The sequence below is a fragment of the Malaclemys terrapin genome, chromosome 7, assembly GCF_027887155.1.
Source record: "Malaclemys terrapin pileata isolate rMalTer1 chromosome 7, rMalTer1.hap1, whole genome shotgun sequence".
Taxonomy (NCBI): Eukaryota; Metazoa; Chordata; order Testudines; family Emydidae; genus Malaclemys; species Malaclemys terrapin.
Genome location: NC_071511.1, coordinates 52523767 through 52551680, shown reverse-complemented (window position 1 = coordinate 52551680; position 27914 = coordinate 52523767). Strand labels below are relative to the sequence as shown.

The 27914-nt window shown below is 48.4% G+C and overlaps 1 protein-coding gene across 4 annotated transcripts in view; it reads right to left on the bottom strand.

Moving 5' to 3' along the window:
- Nucleotides 1–27281, bottom strand: part of IP6K1 (inositol hexakisphosphate kinase 1) — a 104230-nt gene extending 76949 nt beyond the window's left edge. For all 4 annotated transcript variants that reach the window (XM_054033694.1, XM_054033696.1, XM_054033695.1 and 1 more), the window contains exon 1: nt 27174–27281. The gene's annotated coding sequence lies outside the window, so the exon portion shown is untranslated. The remainder of the gene's footprint in view (nt 1–27173) is intronic.
- Between the last annotated feature and the right edge of the window lie 633 nt (nt 27282–27914).

The window sequence follows — 27914 nt, the reverse complement described above, 5'->3', positions numbered from 1 at the left end:
GTACTCATGCAAACACATCCCAATGTCAAGTGGTACCAGAACATCCCGATATCAAGGATGTTACAAAAACATTCCCCAAGGATAACAGGAGCACACTGATCCCTCCTAAAAGATAACGTTAGGAGAACAATACGTAACTTGTTTATATCAGGGTATAAAGATGTATCTCAGAGGGAGTATCTTGATCCAGCCTAGGAGGGAATGGAAAGTCCTGCCATTCACTGAGCTGTGTCCATTGTCATGAGCATACTTGTCTTACTATCCTCGTAGAGTCTGTCAGGTACTATTACTGTCCTTTGTCAACAATAAACCTGGCCTGGTGCCTTCATACTTTAATGGATCTTGTGGTCATTGGGTGGTTTGCTCGAGGTCTGGTGTGCCAGCTGTCTGCGCAACTCAAGAGGGACTCACCTGCGGAGCCAGGGCTGGGAGCTGAGGCCGCCCAAGCTGGTAGGAGGCGGCTTGGGCTGAGTAGGGGCTGGTGCGGGTGATGACCTGGCACCTCTCAGCCTCCAATAACTGGATTTTGGGTGTCCAGTCATTATATCTGACTGGACTTTCTGGTCGAAAACCAGGCACCTGGTTACCTTAGTAGGGCTTGAACCTAGGGTCCCAGGACTCGATAGGGCTAGAGGATCCATGCCCGTGTTAAGCTGGGACTTAGATAGACGTGGCCCTAGCTTGACTTGAGCCTGGAAGTCTTCTGTCTGTATCCCAGAGTTCCTTGGGGCAACTTCCTTAGTCCTCTCTATGCCGACAATCTGTGGTGCAGTCTATTTCACTCTATTGCCAAGGTAAGCAACACCTCCATCTGCAAAGGGCAGCAGCTCAGATCAGGATTAATCAATTGTCTGCTGAACACTGGTCTGCAAGCACACTATCAGAAAGCCTGCAGGGTTTTCAATGGAGACCAATCAGAAGCAGCTTTTTGCAAAGAGAACTGCTTCCTGGTCAAAAGAGCAGATGCACGCTGCTCAGGTGTGCCCCAGCACCCAGCTGCCCTGCAGGGAGGGAGAGCAGCAGAGCGCCCAGTTCAGCACAGCCTGGGAAGGGATGATCCCTAACACCCCAGCCACTTCGTCGCTGCTCCGTCCCTCCCCCTATCCTCCGGGGCAGCCTGTGCAGGGGCCCCTGGGATGTATGCACAGTCAGGGCAGCAAGTGGGAGCCAGCACCCCAAAAAAACTCCCCTCAGCCTCCTGCGGCAGTGGTTCCAGATGCTCCTCGCTGCTGGGCAGAGCTTGCTTGGAGCAAGGAACAAAGCCAATAGGCAGAAGGTAGTTCCTAGCTGCCAAGATTTTGGGGGTCATCCTTCCCTCATCCCAGCCACACTGAGCCGGGAGCTCTGCTGCTCCCCCTCCCTGCAGGGCAGCCACTTGGTCCTGCTCTGCTCTCTGGCCCTTGCTCCTGGGCCCCCCTGCCCTCTTTGGGGCTGCATGTGCAGGGGCGCCCAGGCTGTGTGCACCGTGAGGACAATGAGTGGGAGCCAGCCCCAAAACTTCCCCACAACCTCCCAGAGATCCCTTATGCCTACCTCCTGGGGTGCGGCAGGGGCAGAGCTAAGGGATCCCAGGTGGTGCTGGAGCACACTGTACACCACACTCTGGGGATGCACTTCACTGCTCTGCAGCTGGCGGCAGCCAGGCTAGCACATGTGTGCGCTTTTCCTCGAAAACCTGCATTTTTATGTCAAACTTCAAAACAGACAAAAATAACTTAAAAAAAAAAAAAAAAAAAACAAGCAGCCAAACACACCTTCATTGAACGTTCCATTTTAAAAATTAAGAACTGCAGAGTTTAATTTTAATAGTTTGACAGCCCTGGAGACGGATGTCCTCATTATCCTCAAAACAGGTGCACGTAGGCATTTTCATGCCAATGTGACTCAGCACAATTGTCAGATTAGATGGTAGTTCAGTATAAAGCTTTCTTCAACTGCAGTCATTCTACTGGGACAGCTATCAAAGGAGCTCGTTATGCAGTGTGTGTCCTCCTTATGGGCACCTGAGTCTTATCAGTAGCACCATCACAGTTAGGAAAGAGGGTGGATAATAGAATTTTCCCACAGTGCAAAACATTTGTAGGACTAGAGCAAAATGTTTTCAAACTGTGGGCCGTGGTCTGCGGAGGAACATTCAGAAGGCCAGAGCTTGGGGAGGGAGCTTCCGCTTCCGACTGACCTGTTTCTGTCTGGGTTGGGGAGCACAACCAAAAATTTTAACTCAAATGGGGGATCTCAGCTCATAAAGTTTGAAAACCACTCTGCTAGAATGTTGACTCTGGGGGTGGGGGATGGCACTAGGCACTCTGGAATAGGGTTACTTTGATTCAGGTCTGTGCATTGCAGTGTGGATGCCAGAACACTGGGTTTGAGCACGGGTCAAAAAATCCTTAACCTAGGGTTAAAATGCAGTGTAGACACTCAAACCCAGGGTTCCCTGACACAGGTCAACTGACTTGAGTACCACTAACCCGAGGCTTACATTGCTGTGTAGATATATCCTGAGGTGGTGAATAATGTTCACACCATCTGAGACCTACCCTTTCAAGCTGCTTTCAAATACAGTAGGATACAGAAACTTTCAAATTATGTCATAATTGAACCATGGGGATTGGGGAGAGAATCAAGACTGTAGTCAGCATGACAAGATTTTAAATTGAAAAGGTGGGTCAGAGAATATATTTTATTGGACCAACTTCTTTGGGGGAGAGAGACAAGCTTTCACACTACACAGAGCTCTTCTTTAGGTCTGGGAAACTTAAAAGTGTCCCAGCTAAATACAAGGTGGAACAGATTGTTTTACGTAAGTAGTTAACACATTTCAAGGGACCATTCCAGGAGAAGTGGTTGGTTAACACCGCTCCAGTCACAAGGAAGGGAAGGGAAGGGAGAGGGAGAAGTCACTGGGGAGGCGGGGTGTTAGTGGGTTGTTGTAATAAGCCAAAAATCCAGTGTCGCTATTCAGTTCATGATTTTTAGTGTCTAGCAAAAAGTTATGAATTTAAGCTCGCAGGCTTGTCTTTTGAAAGTGCTGTGCAGGTTAGGTTTCCTTTGGGGATGAGGACTGATAATAGGTCACATATAGAATGATTGCTTTAAGTGTTCATCCACAGGGGACAGCGTGTTTTTGCCTTTTATCATTTTCCAATGTGAATTCATTTGAGAGCGTAATGATTGCCCCAAAAGCAACTATACGGGAGAAACCAGATATTTAGTGCACTGGATGAGGTATATCACATGTTGTGATAGGCACATGTTGGACCCATGGATTTTGAAAGGTGTCTTGTGGCGGTGTTGATCATTGTAGCAGTGGAGATATGTCCGCAAGTTTCGCATCTGTTGTTCTGGCAGGGTGTATCCTGGTCTACGGGGAGCTTGCTTCGGATGAGCTTAGAAGGTTGGGGGTGTGTTCTGAAGGCCAGAAGAGGGGGGGTTCAGGAAAGATTTCTTTCAGGATGGAGTCCCCCCATCAAATATGGGTTGTAATTATTTGATGATGCCTCATATGAGTTTCAGTGTGGAGTGGCAGGTGACAACTAGGGGTGTTCAGTGAGAGGGAGTTTTATTTCTGTATTGAAGCAGGTTCTCAGTGGCCCATTCCATGATGCGATCTACTTCTCTGGTGAAGTGTCCTTTTTTGGTGAAGGAAGTTTTGAGCGTGTTAAGGTGTATATCCTAGACCTAGCAGAGAACATGCTTTGAGGAGAATCTGAGCTCCTGGCTGTAGATAACAGATTTCTTGGTGTGTTTGGGGTGGTTACTGGATCTATGAAAGTAGGTATGGTGATCCATGAGGTTTTTGTATATAGTTTTCTGTAAAGTTCCATTGTTGAAGCGGATTGTGGTGTCCAGGAAGTTGATGCTGATGTGGGAGTGTTCCCAGAGTTTAATGGATGGGGTGGGGGGTGTTAATGGGTCACTTCACCTTGAATGGTCCCTTGAAATGTGTTAGTCACTTATGCTAAACAATCTTTTTCACCTTGTAGTTAGCTGTGACATTCTAAGGGCAAGTCTACATTGGCAAAGTTACAGTGCCACTCAGAGTGCAGAAGAGAAACTGCTATTGTATGTTCACACTGACAGCTGCCTGCGCAATAGAGTGTACACATTTGCAGCACTCGCAGCAGTATTCGGAGCAGTGCACTCTGGGGTAGCTATCCCACAGAGCACCTCTTTCTCTTTTCAGAGTAACAGCCGTGTTAGTCTGTATCCGCAAAAAGAAGAACAGGAGTACTTGTGGCACCTTAGAGACTAACAAATTTATTAGAGCATAAGCTTTCGTGGACTACAGCCCACTTCATCGGATGCATATAGAATGGAACATATATTGAGGAGATATATATACACACATACAGAGAGCATAAACAGGTGGGAGTTGTCTTACCAACTCTGAGAGGCCAATTAATTAAGAGAAAAAAAAAAAAAAAAAAAGCCTTTTGAAGTGATCAAGCTAGCCAAGTACAGACAGTTTGATAAGAAGTGTGAGAATACTTACAAGGGGAGATAAATTCAATGTTTGTAATGGCTCAGCCATTCCCAGTCCTTATTCAAACCGGAGTTGATTGTGTCTAGTTTGCATATCAATTCTAGCTCTGCAGTCTCTCTTTGGAGTCTGTTTTTGAAGTTTTTCTGTTGTAATATAGCCACCCGCAGGTCTGTCACTGAATGACCAGACAGGTTAAAGTGTTCTCCCACTGGTTTTTGAGTATTTTGATTCCTGATGTCAGATTTGTGTCCATTAATTCTTTTGCGTAGAGACTGTCCGGTTTGGCCAATGTACATGGCAGAGGGGCATTGCTGGCACATGATGGCATATATCACATTGCTAGATGTGCAGGTGCACGAGCCCCTGATGGTATGGCTGATGTGATTAGGTCCTATGATGATGTCACTTGAATAGATATGTGGACAGAGTTGGCATCGGGGTTTGTTACAAGGATAGGTTCCTGGGTTAGTGGTTTTGTTCAGTGATGTGTGGTTGCTGGTGAGTATTTGCTTTAGGTTGGGGGGTTGTCTGTAAGCGAGGACAGGTCTGTCTCCCAAGATCTGTGAGAGTAAAGGATCATCTTTCAGGATAGGTTGTAGATCTCTGATGATCCGCTGGAGAGGTTTTAGTTGGGGGCTGAAGGTGACAGCTAGTGGTGTTCTGTTATTTTCTTTGTTGGGCCTGTCTTGTAGGAGGTGACTTCTGGGTACTCGTCTGGCTCGGTCAATCTGTTTTTTCACTTCAGCAGGTGGGTATTGTAGTTTTAAGAATGCTTGATAGAGATCTTGTAGGTGCTTGTCTCTATCCGAGGGATTGGAGCAAATGCGGTTATATCTTAGAGCTTGGCTGTAGACAATGGATCGTGTGGTGTGTCCTGGATGGAAGCTGGAGGCATGTAGGTAAGTGTAGCGGTCAGTAGGTTTCCGGTATAGGGTGGTATTGATGTGACCATCGCTTATTAGCACAGTAGTGTCCAGGAAATGGACCGCTTGTGTGGATTGATCTAGGCTGAGGTTGATGGTGGGATGGAAATTATTGAAATCATGGTGAAATTCCTCAAGGGCTTCTTTTCCATGGGTCCAGATGATGAAGATGTCATCAATGTAGCGCAAGTAGAGTAGGGGCGTTAGGGGATGAGAGCTAAGGAAGCGTTGTTCTAAGTCAGCCATAAAAATGTTGGCATATTGTGGGGCCATGCGGGTACCCATAGCAGTGCCGCTGACTTGAAGGTATATATTGTCCCCAAATGTGAAATAGTTGTGGGTAAGGACAAAATCACAAAGTTCAGCCACCAGGTTAGCTGTGACATTATCAGGGATACTGTTCCTGATAGCTTGTAGTCCATCTTTGTGTGGAATATTGGTGTAGAGGGCTTCTACGTCCATAGTGGCCAGGATGGTGTTTTCTGGAAGATCACCGATGGATTGTAGTTTCCTCAGGAAGTCAGTGGTGTCTCGAAGATAGCTGGGAGTGCTGGTAGCGTAGGGTCTTAGGACAGAGTCTACATAACCAGACAAGCCTGATGTTAGGGTGCCAATGCCTGAGATGATGGGGCGTCCAGGATATCCAGGTTTATGGATCTTGGGTAGCAAATAGAATACCCCTGGTCGGGGTTCTAGGCATGTGTCTGTACGGATTTGTTCCTGTGCTTTGTCAGGGAGTTTTTTTTAGCAGATGGTGTAGTTTCTTTAGGTAATCCTCAGTGGGATCAGAGGATAATGGCCTGTAGAATGTGGTGTTAGAGAGCTGTCTAGCAGCCTCCTGGTCATATTCCAATTTATTCATGATGACGACAGCACCTCCTTTGTCAGCCTTTTTGATTATGATGTCAGGGTTGTTTCTGAGGCTGTAGATGGCGTTGTGTTCAGCATGGCTGAGGTTATGTGGCAAGTGATGTTGCTTTTCCACAATTTCAGCCTTTGCACGTCGACGGAAGCAATCTATGTAGAAATCCAGTCTGTTGTTTCGACCGTCCGGAGGAGTCCATGCAGAATCCTTTTTTTTGTAGTGCTGGTAGGGAGGATTCTGTGGGTTAGTATGCTGTTCAGAGGTATGTTGGAAATATTCTTTGAGTCGGAGACGTCGAAAGTAGGATTCTAGGTCACCGCAGAACTGTATCATATTCATGGGTCTGGAGGGTCTGTACTTGGCTAGCTTGATTATCACTTCAAAAGTTTTTTTTTCTCTTAATTAATTGGCCTCTCAGAGCTGGTAAGACAACTCCCACCTGTTTATGCTCTCTGTATGTGTGTATATATATCTCCTCAATATATGTTCCATTCTATATGCATCCGATGAAGTGGGCTGTAGTCCACGAAAGCTTATGCTCTAATAAATTTGTTAGTCTCTAAGGTGCCACAAGTACTCCTGTTCTTCTTTCTCTTTTGCCGCTAAGACTTGGGGAAGGTGGTGGTGGGGGGGGGGGGGAGACGACAACTGTCGCAGGGCATCCTGGGTCCTGCCCAATTCCCTGTGATGCATTGCTTCACATCCCAGCAATCCCTGTTCTTCCATCTGCATTTGGCGCCATCTTTCAACTTTTTTGTACTGCACGCCCTGCCTCTTTCAGGCAGCAGGAATGGATCCCGAACTGCTGACCAGTATGCTTCTCGCTCTCATCAACACGTTACAAGTGGCAGTGGAGTTATTCCTTAAACTACAAAGGCAAGAGGTGTGTGGCATTGATCTCGCCACACGTAGTAGCGATGACACGAGATTGCTTGTGGCACTCAAAGGTGCTGATCACAGTGGAACACCACTTTTGGGCTCAGGAAACAGGCACTGAGAGGTGGGAATCACATCGTGATGCACGTCTGGGATGACGAGCAGTGGCTGCAGAACTTTGGACCGTGTCCACTTGGCACTCCACAACGTTTAAGAGCCACTCCGTGGCTTCTTTCTGGTGTGCTGCGTTCTCCTTTCGGTCCTTCTTCTTGCTGTCCTGCCACTCTTTCAATTCCTGTTTCTCAGCGACAGAGTGCATCATAACCTCACGGAGAAAGTCCTCCTTAGTTCTTCTTGGCCGCTTTCTAATCCTGCGCAGCCGTTCTGCCGCCAATAACAGAGGGAGACCGAGCTCCCAAGGTCATCTCTGTGAAGTTTAAATGCAACATTTTACAAAAGCATTATTGTTTGCAACACAGACACTGATTCAGTGCTTTAAAATACAGCCAGTACTCACATACCTGTCACTAACTCGCTGACCCCATGCAAGCACACATGAGCCACAAGACCCACAAAATAAGTAGCCGCAGAGGGAGGGTAAATCACTCTTCCTGGACCCTGCTGTACACTGGGCATGTGGCTCTTGGGGACAGCCAGCACTGTAGGGGGGGCCTGATGATCATTCCTGTCCCCACACTTTCCATAGAAAGTGATCATTATGGAAGATATCTCGCTGCTGAGGGTGAGTAGGGAATCAAGGGAGGGTCTTCTCCAAGTTTGTGGCTTCCGCCCTGGCCCCTATGCAGCAATGGCGCTCCCACCCCCTGCCCCGTGATAGCAAAGTGGCACGGAAAAGTTACCATTAATGGGAGAAGAAACAAAGCAGCTCTGCCAAGGAACCTGCGGCAGCGGATTGCCCAGTATCTCCACGAGAGTTTCCTGGAAATCTCAGACAGATTCCCGTGAAGTGAGGGAGTCTATCAACAGCCTGTTCCGCTGCTCAGACTAGGCATGTGATGGGAGACAAGCCTGCTTTCTGCAACACTCCTGCCCCCAATAACTCACTTTAGCAATTCCCAAAATCAGATCCACTTATGAGGGGCCTCCTTTCCTGTTTGTGCTTCGCCAAGATCTGACTGCTGTGACTGGCTAGACTCCTCCGTGGCAGAAAAGAGCTCCTGGCTGCATGCATCTCTGGCCTCCGATTCATCCTCTGCCTCTGGGTCCCTCTCCCCCTCTTCGTCCAAGATTTCCTCCTCCTGGCTCGGTCCACTCTCGACTGGCACGCGAGCCAATGAAGATTCCATAGGGGCCTTCACAGTGGAGGTGGGGTTGCCACTGAGTATCGCATCCAACTCTTTGTAGAGCCAGCAGCTCATAGGCACAGCACTGGAGTGGTGGTTTGCCTCCCGCACCTTGTGGTAAGCGTTCCGCAGCTCAAACACTTCAATGTGTCCCGGTCATGGCCCCTTCCTATCACGTATCATGAAATCTGTCCATAGATATTATAATTCCTATGGCTGGAGCGCAGCTGGGACTGAACAGCCTCCTCTTCCCAAATGCTGGTGCGTGGAGCAGGCATGGCCACTGGAAAGATGCACTAAGACAATTGCACGCATGACCGAGCAAACAGGAAGGAGACTTTCAAATTTGCAAAGGAATGTACAGGGTGGGGATGACAGTTGGTCATGTCAGGGCAGGGCAGTAGAGTTCAAACTGATGACTAGAGAGGTGAGAACAGGCATTGTGGGACACCTCCTAGAGGCCAATCGCAGTGCTGTAATTGCCACGGTGTCTACACTGGCACCGCAGCGCTGTAGTCCTGGTGCAGAAAGCTGTACGCCTCTCGTTGGGTGGTTTTTTTCGAGCGCTACAACTGTGCAGTTTCAACGCATTAAGTGGCTTGGCAGTGTGTACACCTCAGGAGTTACAACATAGAATACTATGCAGAAACTTGCCAGTATAGACAAGGCCTAAGTTTCCCAATTCCCATACCTGAAGAAGAGCTCCGTGTAGCTTGAAAGCTTGTCTGTCTCACCAACAGAAGTTGGCCCAGTAAAAGATATTATCTCACCCACCTTCTCTCTCTAACATCCTGGGACTGACATGGTTCTAACACTGTACACAAGATTTTGAACTGTCATATCTCAATCTCCCAGAGCTAGAAGAGAATGCATTACATATCACATGTACTTGTCAGCTGGAATGCAGTGATTTCTAGTCATGTCAGATTCCAAATTACTGGACTTTATCACTGGTCCATCGATCTAGCAGGTCTTTTAAAACTGATGAGGACAAAACAGAGCAAGACGCAGAGCAGCGCAGTTTCAGTCCCCAATTTTGCTTTCACATATTATACCACCCCTTAAAAAAAGTCGTCTCCTCTATTCCCTTCCTAACATTTGGCTTCACTACACCTTGCCCACATCAACTAGTGATAATCATGATATTGCCTATGTTTTTAGCTACAAAAGACTTTAGTAACAATGATCATTAGTTCAGGAAAAAGCATGACACCAGCAATTCAATCTCTCTTAAAACTCCACTGCTTCTTGGGGTTCCTCAAAGAATTCATCATTGACCAAAATATCTCCAGGGCTAAGACTCACTTATTCTTTATGCAATGTCATAGATCAGCCCACTGTGGCAAGGTGTACACCTGAAAACTGCAAATTGAAATCCAGTAATAAGGAGTCTACTCTGGAAAAAAAAAAAATTCTTGAAGTGCATCTAATTAATGATTCATGACACCATACATGACCTGTGACAGATCAGACTAGATAATCTGATGATCCCTTCTGGCCTTAAACTCTATGAAACTAAACACGTCCTAAAGGTTTTGCAGAGACGATTCTTTGAAGGGAAATCCTGTGCGCGTACAGGTCCCTTTAGAACAGTGGTCACAAACTGGTCGATTGTGATCAACTGGTCGATCCTGGAGACTCTCCGGACTAAGGCAGGCTCCCTGCCTGCCCTGGCCCCACGCCACTCACAAAAGCAGCTAGCACAGCCAAGGGGGAGGCAGGGGTCTCCGCATGCTGCTCCTGCCTGCAAGCACTGCCCCCGCAGCTCCCATTGCTCAGGAATGGGGAACTGCAGCCAATGGGAGCTACAGGGGCGGTGCCTGCAGAGACGGGAAGCATGTGGAGCCATGACACCCCCCCCCCCCGGGGCAGCAGGGGTGGGTTGGCTCCTTCTGGGAGTGGCATAGGGCTGCGGCAGGCAGGGAGCCTGCCTTAGCCCTGCTGCGCCGCCAACTGGGAGCTGCCTGAGGTCACTGCTGGCCAGAAGGAGCCTGCACCCCAGCCCTGAGCTCCCTCCCAGAACCTGCACCCCATACCCCCTGCTTCAGGCTCAGCCCAGAGCCCGCTCCCACACTCCAAACCCCTTGGCCCCGAACCCCTGCCCCAGACTGGTGAAAGTGAGTGAGCGATGGAGAGAGGGGAGGTGGGGCTTCAGGGAACGGGCAGGGTTGCACTTAAATTCAAAAAGTGATCTTGTGTGTAAAAAGGTTGGAGACCACTGCTTTAGAAAAACAAAGAACAGGGGCATCACGTTGAGCAATGGAAACTCTTATTTATATACCTGTGCTAAGCAAGACAGCCTGTGCCACCATAATTACTTGTAACGGATCTGGAACAGTGCTTGATTCTGCTGCGCAATACACTAAATGTAACCCTAAGCATATCCTAAATGAGAAATTGATAAAAAAAAAATCACACTAAGTCAAGATAATGAAAAATCTAATTTTTTTTTTTATTATTATTTTGCTCCTGCTGCTGTTTTCATGCCCTCACCACAGGACTGTGCATACATGGCTATAAGTGTGATTGTGGACACCTACCAATTCTAGTATTCCTACAACCCAAACTACAATGCACTCAATGAAGAGTGACCCCAACAGCTATACATTTTGATGAATCAAAAGAAGTTACATTAGTTCAGGCCTGTGCACACACTATCACAAGACAGTGCATTAGCTCCCACATAGTAAAGCAATGAGCACATTAGAAATACCTAAGAAAAAAGGGACTACTAGACAGCTTCCAGTTTAGCTTACACTGCCAAGTGAGTGAAACATGGCCCAAAACCCCACAATCTGCTGGTGAATGGGCAGCTCAGTCCTTTGGAGGCGAGGGCATGTAAAACATCACTAAGGAAGATTCTGTACAGGTATATTTTTAGTAGAAGTCAGGGACAGGTCACAGGCAATGAACAAAAAATTGACGGAAACCTGCAACTTGCTCCTGTCTTTTATTAAAAACACAAAGGGGTGTGGGTATGTGACACAAAGAGAGCACTGCTGGGGCTTGCAGCTGCTCCAGCCCTGCTGGCAGCTCCAGTGGCTGGTGGCCGAGGGCTGGCCGCTGGTCCACTGTTCCGGCAGCCACACAGCTGACAGCAGCTCCAGCCCTGCCCCAGAAAAAGGCACGGAATTCGGGACCTCAATGTATCTTTAATTATCACCTTCTCCCCCACACAACCACCTCTCTTCTCTCTCCATCTAGCCATCCTCTGTCCTGCCTCTACTTTCAGTAAGCTTTAGCCCCTCTCATGCTAAACTTGAGGAGCACAGGGACTGTGTAGGAGATTATAAGGTCTCAGCTAGGCAACACAGAGTTCCTATATGATTGTGACATCTCCAAAAAGGCCTAGAGAGCCACTCAGCCAGACTGACATACAAGTTCACATAGACACAGGTGACTCTAAATGAAGCCAGGCAGAATGTACTGGGGGGTCCTTTCTTCTATGTAGAAAAAGCCACTGGACACACAACACAGATGCCTATGCTGGTATGAAACATCTTATTGATAAGCACTAGCTGACAAAGGTTAGGAAGTAGTGCTTTGCAAGTGTTCCCCTTCATCCAGTTACTATCATAGGGTGGCAATGTGATGACATTCATGAGGAAAGGAAGGACTGCTTGAAAAGCTTAATGGCAGCTTCCTGGGTAGGAATTTCCTTGACATGAAGCACCACTTCCAAACCCTCGCCCCATTCATCTACAAAATAAATTAATGGAGATATCCCATCTCCTAGAACTGGAAGGGACCTTGAAAGGTCATCGAGTCCAGCCCCCTGCCTTCACTAGCAGGACCAAGTACTGATTTTGCCCCAGATCCCCAAGTGGCCCCCTCAAGGATTGAACTCACAACCCTGGGTTTAGCAGGCCAATGCTCAAACCACTGAGCTATCCCTCCCCCAAAATACAGAGAATGCTGTGAAGTGTTCCAGTTCATATCTCTACACGTAACTAGCATGCTGCTCTCATTCCTCTGCAGGAAAAGACAGGTTTCAGAGTAGCAGCCGTGTTAGTCTGTATCTGCAAAAAGAACAGGAGTACTTGTGGCACCTTAGAGACTAAAATTTATTTGAGCATAAGCTTTCATGGGCTACAGCCCACTTCATCGGATGCATAGAATGAAACATATAGTAAGGAGATATATACACACACACACACACACACACACAGAGAGAGAACATGAAAAGGTGGGAGTTGCCCTACCAACTCTAAGGGGCTAATTAAGATGAGCAATTATCAGCGGGAGGAAAATAAAAACCCACACTTTTGTAGTGATAATCAAGATGACCCATTTCAGACAGTTTGACAAGGAGGTGTGAGGATACTTCATCATCTGGACCCATGGAAAAGAAGCCCTTGAGGAATTCCACCATGTTTTCAACAATTTCCATCCCACCATAAACCTCAGCCTAGATCAATCCACACAAGCAGTCCATTTCCTGGACACTACTGTATTAATAAGTGATGGTCACATAAATACCACCCTATACCGGAAACCTGCTGACCGCTATACTTTCCTTCATGCCTCCATCTTCCATTCATGCCTCCATCTTCCATTCAGGACACACCACACGATCCATTGTCGACAGCCAAGCTCTAAGATACAACTGCATTTGCTCCAATCCCTCAGACAGAGACAAGTGCCTACAAGATCTCTATCAAGCATTCTTAAAACTACAATACTCAGCTGCTGAAGTGAAGAAACAGATTGACAGAGCCAGAAGAGTACCCAGAAGTCCCCTACTACAGGACAGGCCCAACAAAGAAAATAACAGAACGCCACTAGCCGTCACCTTCAGCCCCCAACTAAAACCTCTCCAGCGCATCAAAGATCTACAACCTATCCTGAAAGATGATCCCTCACTCACAGATCGTGGGAGACAGACCTGTCCTCGCTTACAGACAGCCCCCAACCTGAAGCAAATACTCACCAGCAACCACACAACAAAAACACTAACCCAGGAACCTATACTTGCAACAAAGCCCGATGCCAACTCTGTCCACATATCTATTCAAGTGACATCATCATAGGACCTAATCACATCAGCCACACCATCAGGGGCTCGTTCACCTGCACATCTACCAATGTGATATATGCCATCATGTGCCAGCAATGCCCCTCTGCCATGTACATTGGACAAACCGGACAGTCTCTACGCAAAAGAATAAATGGACACAAATCTGACATCAGGAATCATAACATTCAAAAACCAGTAGGAGAACACTTCAACCTCTCTGGTCACTCAGTAACAGACTTAAAGGTGGCAATCTTGCAACAGAAAAGCTTCAAAAATGAGAAACTGCTGAACTTGAATTAATATGCAAACTATATACCATCAATTTAGGCTTGAATAGAGACTGGGAATGGCTGAGCTATTACACATATTGAATCTATTTCCCCATGTTAAGTATCCTCACACCTTCTTGTCTAACTGTCTGAAATGGGTCATCTTGATTATCACTACAAAAGTCCGTCCCCCCCAATAATTGCTCATCTTAATTAATTAGCCCCTTAGAGTTGGTAGGGCAACTCCCACCTTTTCATGGTGTGTGTGTGTGTGTGTGTGTGTGTGTGTGTGTGTGTGTGTGTATATATATGTGTATATACACACACACACACAGTTAGATATAGTAAGGAGATAGATCGATCTATCTATATATCTATATGTTCCATCCTATGCATCCAATGAAGTGAGCTGTAGCCCACGAAAGCTTATGCTCAAATAAATTTGTTAGTCTCTAAGGTGCCACAAGTACTCCTTTTTTCCCCTACAAAAAGAACAGTTCTCCCAGTCAGAATGCCTTATCAGAATTGGGATAAGAATGTCCACTTGGGCAGTTATACCAGTGTAACTATACCACTTTAAATTCACACCACTACCTGATCCCAGGATTACTTCCCCATGTAAACAAGTTCTAAGGAGAGGATGGGCCGCAACAGAAGGGCTGTGATTTCCCAGTGTTTGAAACTCACCAGGCTGAAGTGCTGATTGCCTAAGCCAATAGCTCCAAGAGGTGTGAACTCCCCCATCCATATCCATGGAACCCAGTGACAATATGAGGCTAAGGCCTTGTCTACACTGCAGAGTTTTTCTCCACAAAAGACAGCTTTTGGCAACAAAACAGTGGAGGTGTACACACTGCAATGCCACTTTTGGCAACAAAACTCCCCAGTTTTGGCAACAAAATAAAAATCACCTCGACAAGAGTCATAGGGGGATTTTTACACAAAAGTTGTGTCACCAAAGTGCCACTGCAGACACCATGCTTGATTTTGCTTTAATTGGCCTTCAGAAGGTGTCTCAGAATGCTGATCCTGACCATTCTGGTCAGCAGTTCCAACTCTGCTGCACTGCAGCCAGATAAGCAATCATTGGCCCCTCCTCCTTTAAAGCCCCAGTGAAATTTCACTTCCTGTTTGCTCGGCATGGAAAGCTCACATCACATCTTCCCAGCTGACCACAGCAGCTCCACACGGCAAATGCTCTCCTGCTTGGAACACTGCAGAGCTGTTGGATCTGCTCAGTATTTGGGAAGAGGAGGCTGTGCAGTTCCAGCTGCACTTCAGCCGTAGGAATTTTGATACCTATGGGCAGATTTCGCGAAGCTTGTGCGAAAAGGGCTATATCAGGACACGTTGCAGTGCAGAGCAAAGATTGAGGTGCTGAGGCAGGCATATCAGAATGCAAGGGAGACAAATCATCACTCTGGTACTGCGCTGAAGACCTGCCATTTCTATAAGGAGTTGGACACAATCCTCAGCAGCGACCCCACCTCCACTGCCAAGAGCCCTGTGGATACTTCGGCGGGGCTGGAGCCAGCAGAAAATGGACCTAACCCAGAGAACGAAGTCATTGACAAAGAGGAGGAGGCAGATGACAATGTGGAGCCCACAGCAATGTCACCCGGTGGTGTGTCAGGTCAGGAGCTGTTCTCCACTCCAGAGATGTCTAGCCAGTGTCGGTAGTCGCACTCTGGCGAGCAAGAAGCAGAAGAGGAGACCCCGGGTAAGTGATTTTGCTTTGTGAAGTGCAGAGGTGGGTTGAAGGCATAGAAATGTACAAGGCCGGCTGGGTTTGTGTGTGCTGGACATTTACCCATGCAGCTAAGCAGCATGGCGGAACAGGGTGTTGATGCACACCAAGATTTCACAGGAATCCTCCAAAAAGATCTCTAAGAAACTTTCCTGGAGGAAAGTTCCTTGACAGAGCTGCTTTGTTCCTTCTCCCATTGAAGTAAAGTTTCCAGTGCCATTCTGCAATCACTTATGCAGGGACCAAAGAGGCATACAGGCAAGCACCATAGGGATCGGGGAAGAAACTGCAAGTGTGCAGTAGATGCACCCTTGCTCCCCTGCTTACTCTTGGGAGTGAGATATCTAGTACAATGACCCCCGCCTATGGAAAAGGGTGGGAAAATTTAGAATACTGTCCCTAATCGATTGCTCCGTGACCCTTTCATATTGCTCTTCTCCCCATGTACAATGCCCTCCACCCCAGGGTAAACTCACCATGCTTGGTGTGTTCTCCAGCATGTGTGCTTGTCACAGGTCAGTAAGAAAGTGATTGATATGGTAGTAGAGGTGTATTTTACCAAACTATTTCAATGTTGTGCGTGTACTTAACAATCATGCTTCTGTGTATTGTTCCTTGTGCTTCTGCAGATGTGGCCTTCAGAGGCACTCCCTACACACAAGCAGGGCATCTCTGCTGGATAAGAAAGTGCACAAGATTGAGCAAGGAAGACATGTGCCAGGAGGTGATGCAATGCTCAGATGCCGAAAACAGGGAATGCAGGCAGTGAAGGGAAATTGAAAAGGCAGGACAAAACAAAAGAGAGGCCTACACTAAGGCCGCAACAGAGAGGATGATTAAAGTTATGGAAAAGCGAACTGCCCCTCATAACCCTCCAGATTGAGCAGATGTGTGCCCACCCTCTCCTTCAGCACATTCAGAATTTCTTTCCCATGACCTCCCCAAACTCCACCCGCAAATTCTTTTCCACCGTGTGGGACTTCTTCCTGTCCCGTTCACTCCACCCCCCGGACACTTTTTCAAATGATAGCTGGACTTACGCACAGCTCTGAAAGTTGGCCCTCCCCTGATACTGCCTCTCTCCTCCAGCAATTGTGTGTCTGTGTGGTGTTTTGAATGACAATAACTTTGTTTCCTGCAAATTGTGATAGCAGATGGCAGCAACAAATACACAAGCAGTTAAATCACTTGCGTACATTGAATCTAGGCCACAAAAATCTCAAGTACTTCCTTGCAAAACTTAATTTCATTAAGCATTGCAGTCCTGAGCACAGCAACATACATTACTGGTTCAAATCTTCAAAGTGTTCCATCAAAGCCTCCCTGATTCAAATTGCCTCTGTGGGCATGGGCCGCGGGATGTGTTCTCCCGCAGCCCCCATTGGCCTGGAACAGCAAATTGTGGCCAGTGGGAGCTGCAATCGGCCAAACCTGGGGACGCTGCAGATAAACAAAACCTTCCCAGCCCGCCAGCAGATTTCCTTGACAGGCCTCATGCCAAAGGTTGCCGATCCCTGTGCTATGCCAACAGAGGAAGATAGTGTGAACATGCAACAATGATTTTCTTTTGGCGCTTTTGGATAGTTGACAAAATTTTTGGCGAAAAAATACATTGTAGATATGGCCTATGTCTATACTACAGATCTTGCGGCAGTACAGCTGTTACCACTTCAGCTGTGCTGCTGTAAGGTCTCCCATGAAGCTGCTTTATGCCAGTGGGAGAGAGCTCTCCCGCCGGCATAATTAAACCACTCCCAAGGAAAGGCAGTAGCTATGTCTGTGGGAGAGTGTTTCCCCCCAACGTAGCGCTGTCCACACCGGTGCTTTTGTTGGTGAAACTTATGTGGGTTGTGGGGGGGGGGGGGAGGAAGGGGAAAAGTGTTTTCCACAACCCTGACCGACAAAAGTGCTAGTGTAGACAAAGCCTTAGTCTGTGGCTGTTTTGCCTGAGTAACAGCACAAGAGAGGAGACCCTTCAAAGTTTTACAAGCGGAGCAAGATGCTAAATGTTTTATAATGAAGAACAATTAAGTTCAGTATTTACTGAACCATGAGCTATACAAGTTTCAAGTCAGGCACTAGTACTGCATTTATTTGCTATCTTCTGCCTCCAGTGCTCCAACCTAACAGTCTGGGCTCTAAAGACAGATGTGCACAGAAGGCAGTGGAGGCGGAGGGAGGGGCTGTGTTCCTTGTTTACAGGGCATGACAAAGTGGGGATTTTCCTTTATGTTGTATGTGAGCTTATATGAGTCAGAGTCTTACTGTTTTCTGTGAATGCTGTGTGTGCCTCAGTTTCCCTGTGTATCACACCAATGTCTAAGTGGTGGGAATAAGGGTGCATGACTTTTCCAGAGGCTACTCCAGCTGCCTGCACAGAAGCTATGGCCACCCCTTTGTAACCTGAGATCCAGGAGGGGAATGTGACCAGGTGACTCTTGGCCCGGGAAGGGAGACAAAGACCAGAGGAGCAACAACAGGCAGGACAGGGGCCAGGCAGCTGGAAGCAAGTCAGTCTCAGCTGGCTTGGGGGAGGGCCAGAGCCCTGGCCCTGGGCTCCCCTCCCCCCAAGATGGACTTGGCTGAAAGTCCCTGATTTCTGTGCTAACAAGTTCTGTTCTACACTGTGTTCCAGTCGAAAAATAAAACTTTTGTTTTACTGACTGGCTGAGAGTCACGTCTGACTGCAGAGTTGGGGTGCAGGGCCCTCTGACTTTCCCCAGGAGCCCTGCCTGGGCAGACTCGCTGCGGGAAGCGCACAGTGTGGAAGGGGATGCTGAATGCTCTGAGGTCAGACCCAGGAAGGTCGAAGCTGTGTAAGTTTCTTGCTCTGGAGACAGTATGCTCAGAGAGAGGAGGCATGCTCCCCCAGAGTCCTGACTGGCTTCTTATGGAATAGTTCCAGAACAACGCCCCAGTGACTCCGGTCTCCAGCCCTGGTGTCATCTGGGACCCCTACACATGCATCTCACAGTCTTGCCCGTTTACTCATCCTCCCAAGGGAGCAGCCCTTTTAATGATACAGCTCTGGCTGGAGTAACACTCCTCGCATCACTGTGGTTAGATAGCAAGTGCCCCAACGTGTACCCTGCCATGCCAGTGCACTTTTTCCAACTCAGTGGTTACTCACCCATCTAGGTGGCCCCACACAGCTATGCTTCTCTGAAATAGCACTCCTTCAGCTCCCACAGCAACCCAGAATATTTAGGCTGTAGCCTCTCTCCCTGTCATTCCCATAGGATAATGATAGACTGACAGATATGGCTATTTCCTGCAATATCTTTGGGAGAAATTATTGATTTAAGTTTAAATAGCTATGGAATCTAATGTACTATAAATGCAAAGTTCACATGTTGTTAGCTTGTATACAACTTTGCTGGGGGGGGAGAGAACATGGCAATGTTCCCTCCAATTTTTTTACATCCATGTGTGGAATAAATTTTATGTGCACCGAGGTAGTGTGCGCTTGTGCGCCACCAGTTGAAACCATCAACCTAGATATAATATATTGTGACAAAGCTCTGTCCTTGACTCCATGGGTCCTGCGTTTCCTTGCGGATTTTGCTAGCCTCAGAGGCTCACTGTGACCCTCCGTGTAGCCCTTCTCTCTCTAGAGGCAAGGGTCACAACTTACTGAGCCATTTTCATCATAAGCCAACAAGGAAGGTGAGGAGAAGCAACCCTCCTTCACACACTCTCTGTCTCAGTGATTAATCAGGGAGGGGAGGGGGGAGCTTAGGCCTGCCCTCTACTCCAGGCTCCAGCCCAGGGACCCTAAAATTAGCAGCTATGGTAGCTGACTTTTTGGAAATAGGACGTATACAATTCCCTGGACCACTCCCCCCCCGCAGCCCCCACTCAATATCTCCTTCACCATTACCTCAGGGCCTCCTTCCTTGCACTTGATATGGATTTGTACGGCTTCATTCCTCCAACAGCGCGGCTTCCTCCTATAGCTCCTGACACCCACACCTCACTGACTAACTAGGAGGCTTTTAACAAGTTCCAGCCAGCCCTTGATTGGCTTCAGGTGTCCCAATCAGTCTAGCTATCTCCACTGCCTTCTAGAAGGATCTTAATTGGCCCCAGGTGTCTTGATTAACCTGGAGCAACTGCCATTTGGTTACTATGGTACCAGGGATTTGTTTAGCCTGGGGCTAACATACCTGTTCCTCACTACTTTACTGTAGCCATCTGGCCTTGCCTCATCACAATATATTTTTTAAAAGTTACCATAGGGATAATTACTCCAGCCAGGACAGGTTAGTCATTTTAGAACTCACTACCCAAAGAATTCAATTTAAGTGTAAGAGAGAAACAAAAATTACAACATGCATAGACCAGTCAAAACATTAAAATAACACACTTAGAAGGAATAAAATTACAGAGAATACATGTGCATTGCAGGAAGTACCAAGTAGTAACAACACCACCACCACCACTAGTATCTGTTGGGATGTGAGTGTGTCACAGACACACTGTTCGTGGGGGCTGGCTGTTGGGGAAAGCTGTGCACTCTCTTTTTAAGATACTCACTGAAAGCTCCCCTGCTCCGTCCTGAGCCCTGCTGTCTCCCCTCCCCTGCTCTGTGGAGATGGGGTACATGGTGGGGGGGAAGAGAGAAAGAGATTGAGACTGCGTGAGCTGGCTGCTCAGGAAATCTCAGAAACAGCACACTGTCTCATTAAGAAAGGCACTCAGTCACTCACCATTCAGACTTCAGCAGCTCTGAGTCCTCTTGAGCCAGGTTGTCCCCTCTGCCCTGCTCTGCAGAGATGGAGTACAGGGGGAGGAGGATACTCTGACATCAACACCGTCTCTCCCCCCCACACACACACACACACTCTGCACAGCCAGCAGGAGGGTTCCAGGAGCAGCTACATGATGGAGCAATGTGGGGGGGGAGGAGCACCTCAACACATGCTGCCAGCTGTGCACACACTCTAATCAGCTGGGCAGCATTTGAATCTCTCCTGCATGGCCACCCAAGCACACAACTTACAGGGAACACAGAAACATCGTAAAAAGATGCTGGAAGGTATTAGGAGCTTAAAAAAAACCAACCAAACAAAATATCTTAAACAATGTGACAGACAAGGCAGCACTTTTGGAAGAAACAAAATTAAGTGGGTTTCCCAGGAAATACCCAGGGGAAGAGGAAGGCAGACCCAACCTTTTGAAGCTACAGCCTGCGGAGAGAACCACCGTCTGGCTAATTACTTATTCAAGGTCTCCGTAGATCAAAGATAGACTGTAAAAGGAGGGACTCAGACTCATGGATGTGACTGTTCTGAGCTAACAGCTGTTATGAATTAGTAACCACAGAAAAACCTCTATTGAGGTTTAAAGAACTGTTTGCCTACCGGAGCCCTTATTAGACTTGGGGGTGAGTACTGACATGTGTGTTGGTTTGTTTATTGTTTTAATATGTTTTTTGCTAATGCTTTCATCTTAAGAATAAATGTGCTTGTTTAGAAAGAGCTGTGGGGTAACTTAACTGTGGGTAATTACAGTTTATAGCCTCTAAGGAGAAAGCAAAGCAGACCTGCTTAGGCAGTCTGACATGCTGGGGAATTCGCAGTGTAACAGGGAACTGTGCAGTCTGGAGAGCCAGAAGGGGGAGAGAAACAGGTCTCCCCACAAGAGAGGTGACAGCTGAGGAGCCAGAAGCCTAGAGTGGGTGCCCTTGCTGGACCCAGGAGGGGGAACATAGGTGAAGTTGCCCGGAACTGTGACAGACATCTCTTTAATAAGCCAAGATCCTGATCAGGATGGCTAGGTCTCAGGCTGGGGAATAGACACTCCTCCTGTTTAAACAGCATGGAAAATAGAAGATTACAACATTTAAGAGAAACGTTTGTCCTTTCTTACGAGTTCTCTTCTCTCTAAGGCAGGCCTGCACAACATGCGGCCCATGGGGGCTCACTGTGCAGCCCGTGGGGGGATTCTAAACCCCTGCACACATCTGTCTCGCGTCCCAACTGCACATTTGTCGGGACACCCTTTAACCGCTCGCTCACCATCACCGCCAAAGTCCCAAGGCTAGCGTGGCGGCGCTTCCTGGGGCAGCTCCCAGTGGCGTGCCTGCTCGCCGACAGGAGCCAGCAACGCGGGCGGCTGAGTCCAGCCCAATCGGAGCTGTGGGGGTGGGGCTTTCAGGTGCCCTCCCCCCCCCCCCCCCGACCCAAGGATATTTTTGCGCCCTCGCGTGCCACCGGCCCCCTCCCCCCCACCCAAGCGGGACACTGGCATGGAGCCCTCGCGTACCGCTGGCGCACCCCCCCCCACCCCAAGCGGGACATGGGCACGGAGCCCCCGTGCACTGCCAGGCCTCCCCCGCCCCGCCCGCCCCAAGCAGGACACGGAACCCACGCGCGCTGCCCCCTCCCCCCCAGCGGGACACGGGGCTCAGCCACTGCCCCAGTCCTGAGCGCTTTTTGGCCCACCCCCCCGGGACTCCTGCCCTATCCAACCCCCCGTGTTCCTTGATGCCCCCCCTGGGACCCCTGCCCCATCTACCCCCCTTCCCTGTCCCCTGACTGCCCCCCGCCGCCCCATCCAACCCCTCCTCTCATTCCTGATGGCCCCCTGTCCCATCCAACCACCCCTTCTCCCTGTCCCCTGACCACCCTTGGAACCCCTGCCCCCGACTGCCTCCCACCACCCCATCCAACCCCTGCTCCTTCCTGACTGCCCCCTGGAACCCTTGCCCCCATTCAATCCCCCTGTTCCCTGCCCTCTGACCACCCTGACCCCTATCCACCACCCCTCTGAACTCCCCTGCCCGCTATCCAACACCTCCTTCCTGCTCCCTTACCGGGCTGCCTGGAGGTGGCTGGTGGTGCTACAGCTGCGCCGCTCGGCTGGAGCCGGGCCATGCCGCCACCGCACAGTGCCTGGAGCACCGGGTCAGGCTGAGCTTGCAGTCCCCCCGCTTCCCGTGAATCAGCTGTTCGCGCAGGAAGCCTGGGAGGGCTGAGAAGCAAGCAGCGGCTTTGCGCTCAGGCCCAGGGAGGCGGAGCGGAGGTGAGCTGGGGCGGGGAGCGGTTCCCCTTTGCGCCCCTCCCCCCGGGTTACATGCTGTGGTGCGGGCTGCTCCCCCCACCCCAGCTCACCTCCGCTCCGTCTCCACCTCCCTAGGCTTGAGCACGAAGCTGCCGCTTGCTTCTCTGCCCTCCCAGGCTTCCCGCGCAAACAGCTGATTCACGGGAAGCAGGAGGGGGGGGCGGAGAAGCGGGGCGGAGTGTTCAGAGGCAGAGGTGAGCTGGGGTGGGGGGAGCCGCGGGGTGGTGCTGAGGAAGGAGGGGTTGTTTCCGCGGGGCCGGGCGGCGCTGGCGGGGGGGGGGGGGGGTTTCTGCGGGGCCAGGGGGTTTTGGCCCTCAGCTGTTTTCTTTGGAGTAATATGGCCCTCGCCGCTTTACGAGTTGTGCAGGCCTGCTCTAAGGGCTTGTCTACACTTGAAAGGCTATCACTGGCCTCTCTGCTGAGAGTTTAGTGCCATCTGTGATATAGCCCTCTGAACAGAAACCGCTTGTTCCCTCAGTTCACAGAAGTTGAATAGATGTCCAATGATTTTCCATCACTATCAACTAAGGTTGAATTTAAACTAGTGGCCTAAAAGTGAAAGGCACAACGTCTCAGCCCAGTCTCACCTTCCTCCAAGTCTTCTTTTACTAAAAGAGCAACAGAGACAATACCAAGGCCCTCACATAGAATACTGTGTGCAGTTCTGCTTACCTCATCACAAAAAAAGGATAGCAGAAATAGAAGAGGTTCAGAGGTGGACAATTCATGACCTGGAAAGATTTCTGAATGACAAGAGATTGAAAAGACAGGCTATCTAGTTTAGTGATGACAAATAAGAGGGCCATGAAAGCAGCATATAAAATAACAAATGGTACAGAAAAGGGTATATCAGGCCCTTATCATCCTCCCTCATAAAAGAAGAATGAATGGAAAAGCATTAAATGCAAACTTAGAACTGGTAAAAACAAAACACTTTACACATACAGCTCAATTAGCCCGTAGAAGTCATTGCCACAGGATATTGAGACCAAGATCTTAAGAGGACTCTAAAGGACTGAGCATTTATACAGATAAAATCCAGAGTTACATTAGAAAGGATTAACAAAGACAGCAATAGTTCAGAAGAGATATAAACCCTCATGTGCCACAATATGCACTAACTTTTAATTTGCAGGCTTTAGGAAGAAACTGTCTGGTCTTAGAGGGACCACAAGTCTGATCTGCTATAGAAAATATATCATTCATCATGCTGTTTACTATATAATTAATGTACTCATGATTTGACTCAAGGTACATTTGGAAATTGGAATTAAACTTTAAAGAATGCAAAACAAGTTAGAAATTTTTTTTATTAATTGAATAAAACTGCCAAAGTGTTTTCCTCACTTCCCAATGCTGAAATCTAGGCTAGAAGAAGCTATAATCTTAAAAAGGTTAGATGACTGACGAATACACTGCAAAAACTGAACTAGAGATTTCTGCTAAATTGAAACCAAAAGTAATTAAGGAAAAAAGGTTTTCTGCGGAACAGAAACTGAAAGTACTGACATTTAGAAAAAAGCACTAGCATTCTCTCCATTATAAAGACTGAAAACGATCTAGATGCTTAATGCAGTGCATTGGATATTGTGCCATGTTTACAAAGCATGACCTCAAAAGTTAAAGATGTTTTCCATCTGATTCTGTATAGAAAAAAGCAGCCTTCAAATCATTAGTTAAAGTTCACCAGTGTTCATTGATCCCTTTTTTAAATTGTTTAAAGGTTGGCAAGTTCAAATTTAGTTTTAAATGAGTTTAGGGTTTGTTCGTTTTTTAACTTAATTTAAAAATTCAATTAAAATCAGATTTTTTAAAAACAATTCACCTTGGGGATTGGTCCTGCTTTGAGCAGGGGGCTGGACTAGATGAACTCCTGAGGTCCCTTCCAACCCTGATATTCTAGGATTCTATGATTGGACAGATGCCAGTTAAGTATACTGTGTACAAACAAAACTTACAGAACTTGAGCCAAACGCAACAACTCTGGTGTTTGTGAATGTAAATAATCAGAAACTATATACAGGTGACCTTAGAAGCACAGCCAAGTCCCATCCACCCAACCGAATCTATGAAAGATCTGTGCATTTATGATTAGCTCACTCTGACTGATTTCAAGAGACATTCCTTCTGCTTGAGGGTCTGACTAAAACAATACTGCATTTAGGGTAATATTTTGATAGACTGGGCTTCAACAGACTGCCGTAGCAGCACTTCCAATACGAATCTGAGAAGACCAGAGCTACAAATACGTACACAGAACTTGCATGAACAGACAGACAACCAAGAGCTGAGAATCAAACAGAAGGCAGAAGAGACGCTTGAGTATGCATCACTAGGTCATTCCACTGTACTGCTAATCCTAAAAATCTGAGCAAATGCCTGCTGCTTGTGGATGAATGCTTCTTCAAGGAAGAGGTACACCTGAGTGGCTCCTGGCCCCTCTGTCAGGTGGCTATCTCAACCACAGACTGTTCATTAGCAGGAGAGGCTGTCACATGGGAAAGTTGTGAAGAACCAGAGTTGGCTGCTGCGAGCAGCAAGCCAAGGACCTCACTCTTCAGAAGAGACTCCCAATAGTAACTCTGATCTCTCCCTGCCCTTGTGGCCTTCAACTTTCCCCACCCAGTGTCCTCTTCAATTCATGTGGTCACCACCCCAAGCAGCTGAAAGGTGATAGCCCCCAGGGAAGGAACAGAGGGTGATTTTTTCATACTGTTCTAAATACCCCTGCCACCTTTAAATGGGAAGTGAAGCCAGAAGATGTAAACAGGAAACTGTAAGCCAGTGAAGCAAACCTAAGCAGTGTAAGACTGCCTGCAGCTCATCTAAATAAACAGCTGCACTGAAGGGCATGGGGAAAGTATGAACCATCATTTGAAGATGCTGGGGGAAGATCCAGTGCCTAGCATATTTGAAAAACCAAAGAGAGATCCTGAATTTTATGTAGTTCAATCTCAGCCCAACGTTGCCTCCACGGACAGTTTGTGTGTTTAGTTTTCCCAAAACACATCATCTTTAACTGCTCAAAGTTCTGAAATGAAAACAAAAGATTCAGCTCGGAGCTGGGCTATCACAACCCAAGAAATATTTTACAGAATTCTAAGGAGCAGGGAAGAGAGCTGCAGATTCCCAGGGACAGCTATCGCAACCCTAACTACATAGTCATCTTAACAGTGAAACTGCCTAGTGGGTAAGAGAGACCGATTTTAGCATTACTGAGATGTGAGAGATTTTTTAAAAGAGGAATCTGAGCCCTAGCTCTTTGCCATATTAACTGCAATACAGATTCCCTGACTGACCAAGAGCCATTTACTGAATATATACATCTTTACTAATTTAGTAGATGCAAATGCACAGCTCAAACAGAACCTGCTCTAAGCATATTGGCATATGGGGTTTTTAATGATAAACTTCAGAGGGATAGCCGTGTTAGTCTGTTTCAGCAAAAACAAGGAGGAGTCTATGGGTCATAGAGCATACCTTACGGTGGGCTAATAAACTGGTTAGTCTTAAAGGTGCCATAAAACTCCTCTTTGTTTTTATGATAAACTGTCAGCCAACTTCAGGCAAACTAACTTGCCCACACTAAAAAAACAACCAAAACAAAAACCGTTAAATGAAGAAGGGGCAATATACACAAGATCATACCATCCATGCACTGTGCTATATTAACAAATAAATTGACGCTTTGGAAACTACAAAAGAAAAGTTAAACCCAGGTGAATCTGGATGGAAGAGGAGCAGCTAAGGTGGCAATATGCCATGACATAGGGTAATTGGGAAGGTACCACAGATATACCACAGCACATTTACAGAGAGAAATACGGGCGGCAGGCTTAGAGCATTAAGACCCTTGAGGGTTATAAATCCTGTGACTAATTCAAATCCAGTCCAGGTCAGAATTGAGCAAAAGTCAGTACACTATGTCTCACATGCTTCAGCCTGACTCCTATCTGGCGGTCCACAAATGTTGGTCTCAGTCCAATTCCCCAGCCCAATGGGCAAACAAGCATATTACATCTCCAGTGATGTCAAGCTGGCACCTTTTGTTAGAATTAAAACTTCCTTTAACCAGCACACCTGGTCCTTTTTTTTTTTTTAATTAACATTGCCATTCGATAAACATGCCCTGTCTCTAATAGAGATTCAACTCACAAGTCACTAGACAGGACAGCGTTATAATGATGCTCGCTCCAAGTCAACACCTGTTAGAGATCTCATGGCCAGAGTCCTGTAGAATGTCGCGTTAAACAGAAGTTCGTTGTTGTAACGATCGCTAGTTTGTCCCCGACATTTCATGTCTGGGATTATAAGACCGGTAAAGCCCCCCCCCCCCGAACAAACAAACAGTGCTAACAACGAGGGGAACTGTCCTTCCAACGTCTAGGGAAACATTTTAACAAAGCCCCGACCCCCATTCCCTCCTGGCTATAGCAGTGCGGTACGTGGAGGATAGGTCCAGCCCTGCCGCCGCCCCCATCCCCCACGCCTCTCGGCCCACGTCTGCTCCCAGCCCCGCGCTCCCCCACCCGCAGGACTCGCTCCCCTGCCCCAAGCCCCGGCCGGTGCACGCTCGCCCCTCCCCAACCCGTCCCGGTGCCCTGGGGCCGCCCTCACTCACCAGGACGGGCGCTCCCTGCCGCCCGGGGGACGCGGCGTTGGGACCCCCGGTTCCGGCTCGGTCCTGGCGCCTCCTCGCCCGCTCCTGATCTGTTCCAATCAACAACAAGATGGCGGCGCCCGGGAAGGCGGAGACTCTGCCAGCTGCCGTCATAGCAACCGTGCCGGCCAGGTCCGCACTTCCCCGAGATGAGCACCAATCACAGCACGAGCCCTCCCGCCAATGCGCAGCCAGGACGTTGACAAGCTAACGGAGCTGTCCTTCAAACACTTAAAGGGTCGCTCCGCTGGCGGAGCCGCCGGCGGGTTCCGACACACGCTAGGCACACGTGACGCGTCCGACCCACAGGGACCGCGACCGCCCATTGGCCAACAGAATCGGGAACCATCCAATCAAGGCGCGGTATGGGGGCCTGGCACTGAGCGCTTTCCCTGACGCCTCGGTGGCACCCCCTCGTGACCCGCCCTCTGACCCCCCCCATGGGACCCACCTGCCCTCAAATTCCTTCCCTCTGACCCTCCCAATGGGACCTGCCAAATGCCCCCCTCAATGGGACCTGCCTCTGACCCCTTCCCTCTGACCCCCTCGGGCTCTGGCCTCTGACCTCTTCCCTCTGACCCCCATAGGACCTGGCCTCTGACCACTTTCCTCTGACCCCCGCCCATGGGACCTGGCCTCTGATCCGCATGGGACCTGGCCTCTGACCCCCTCCCTCTGACCCTCATGGGACCTGCCCTCTGA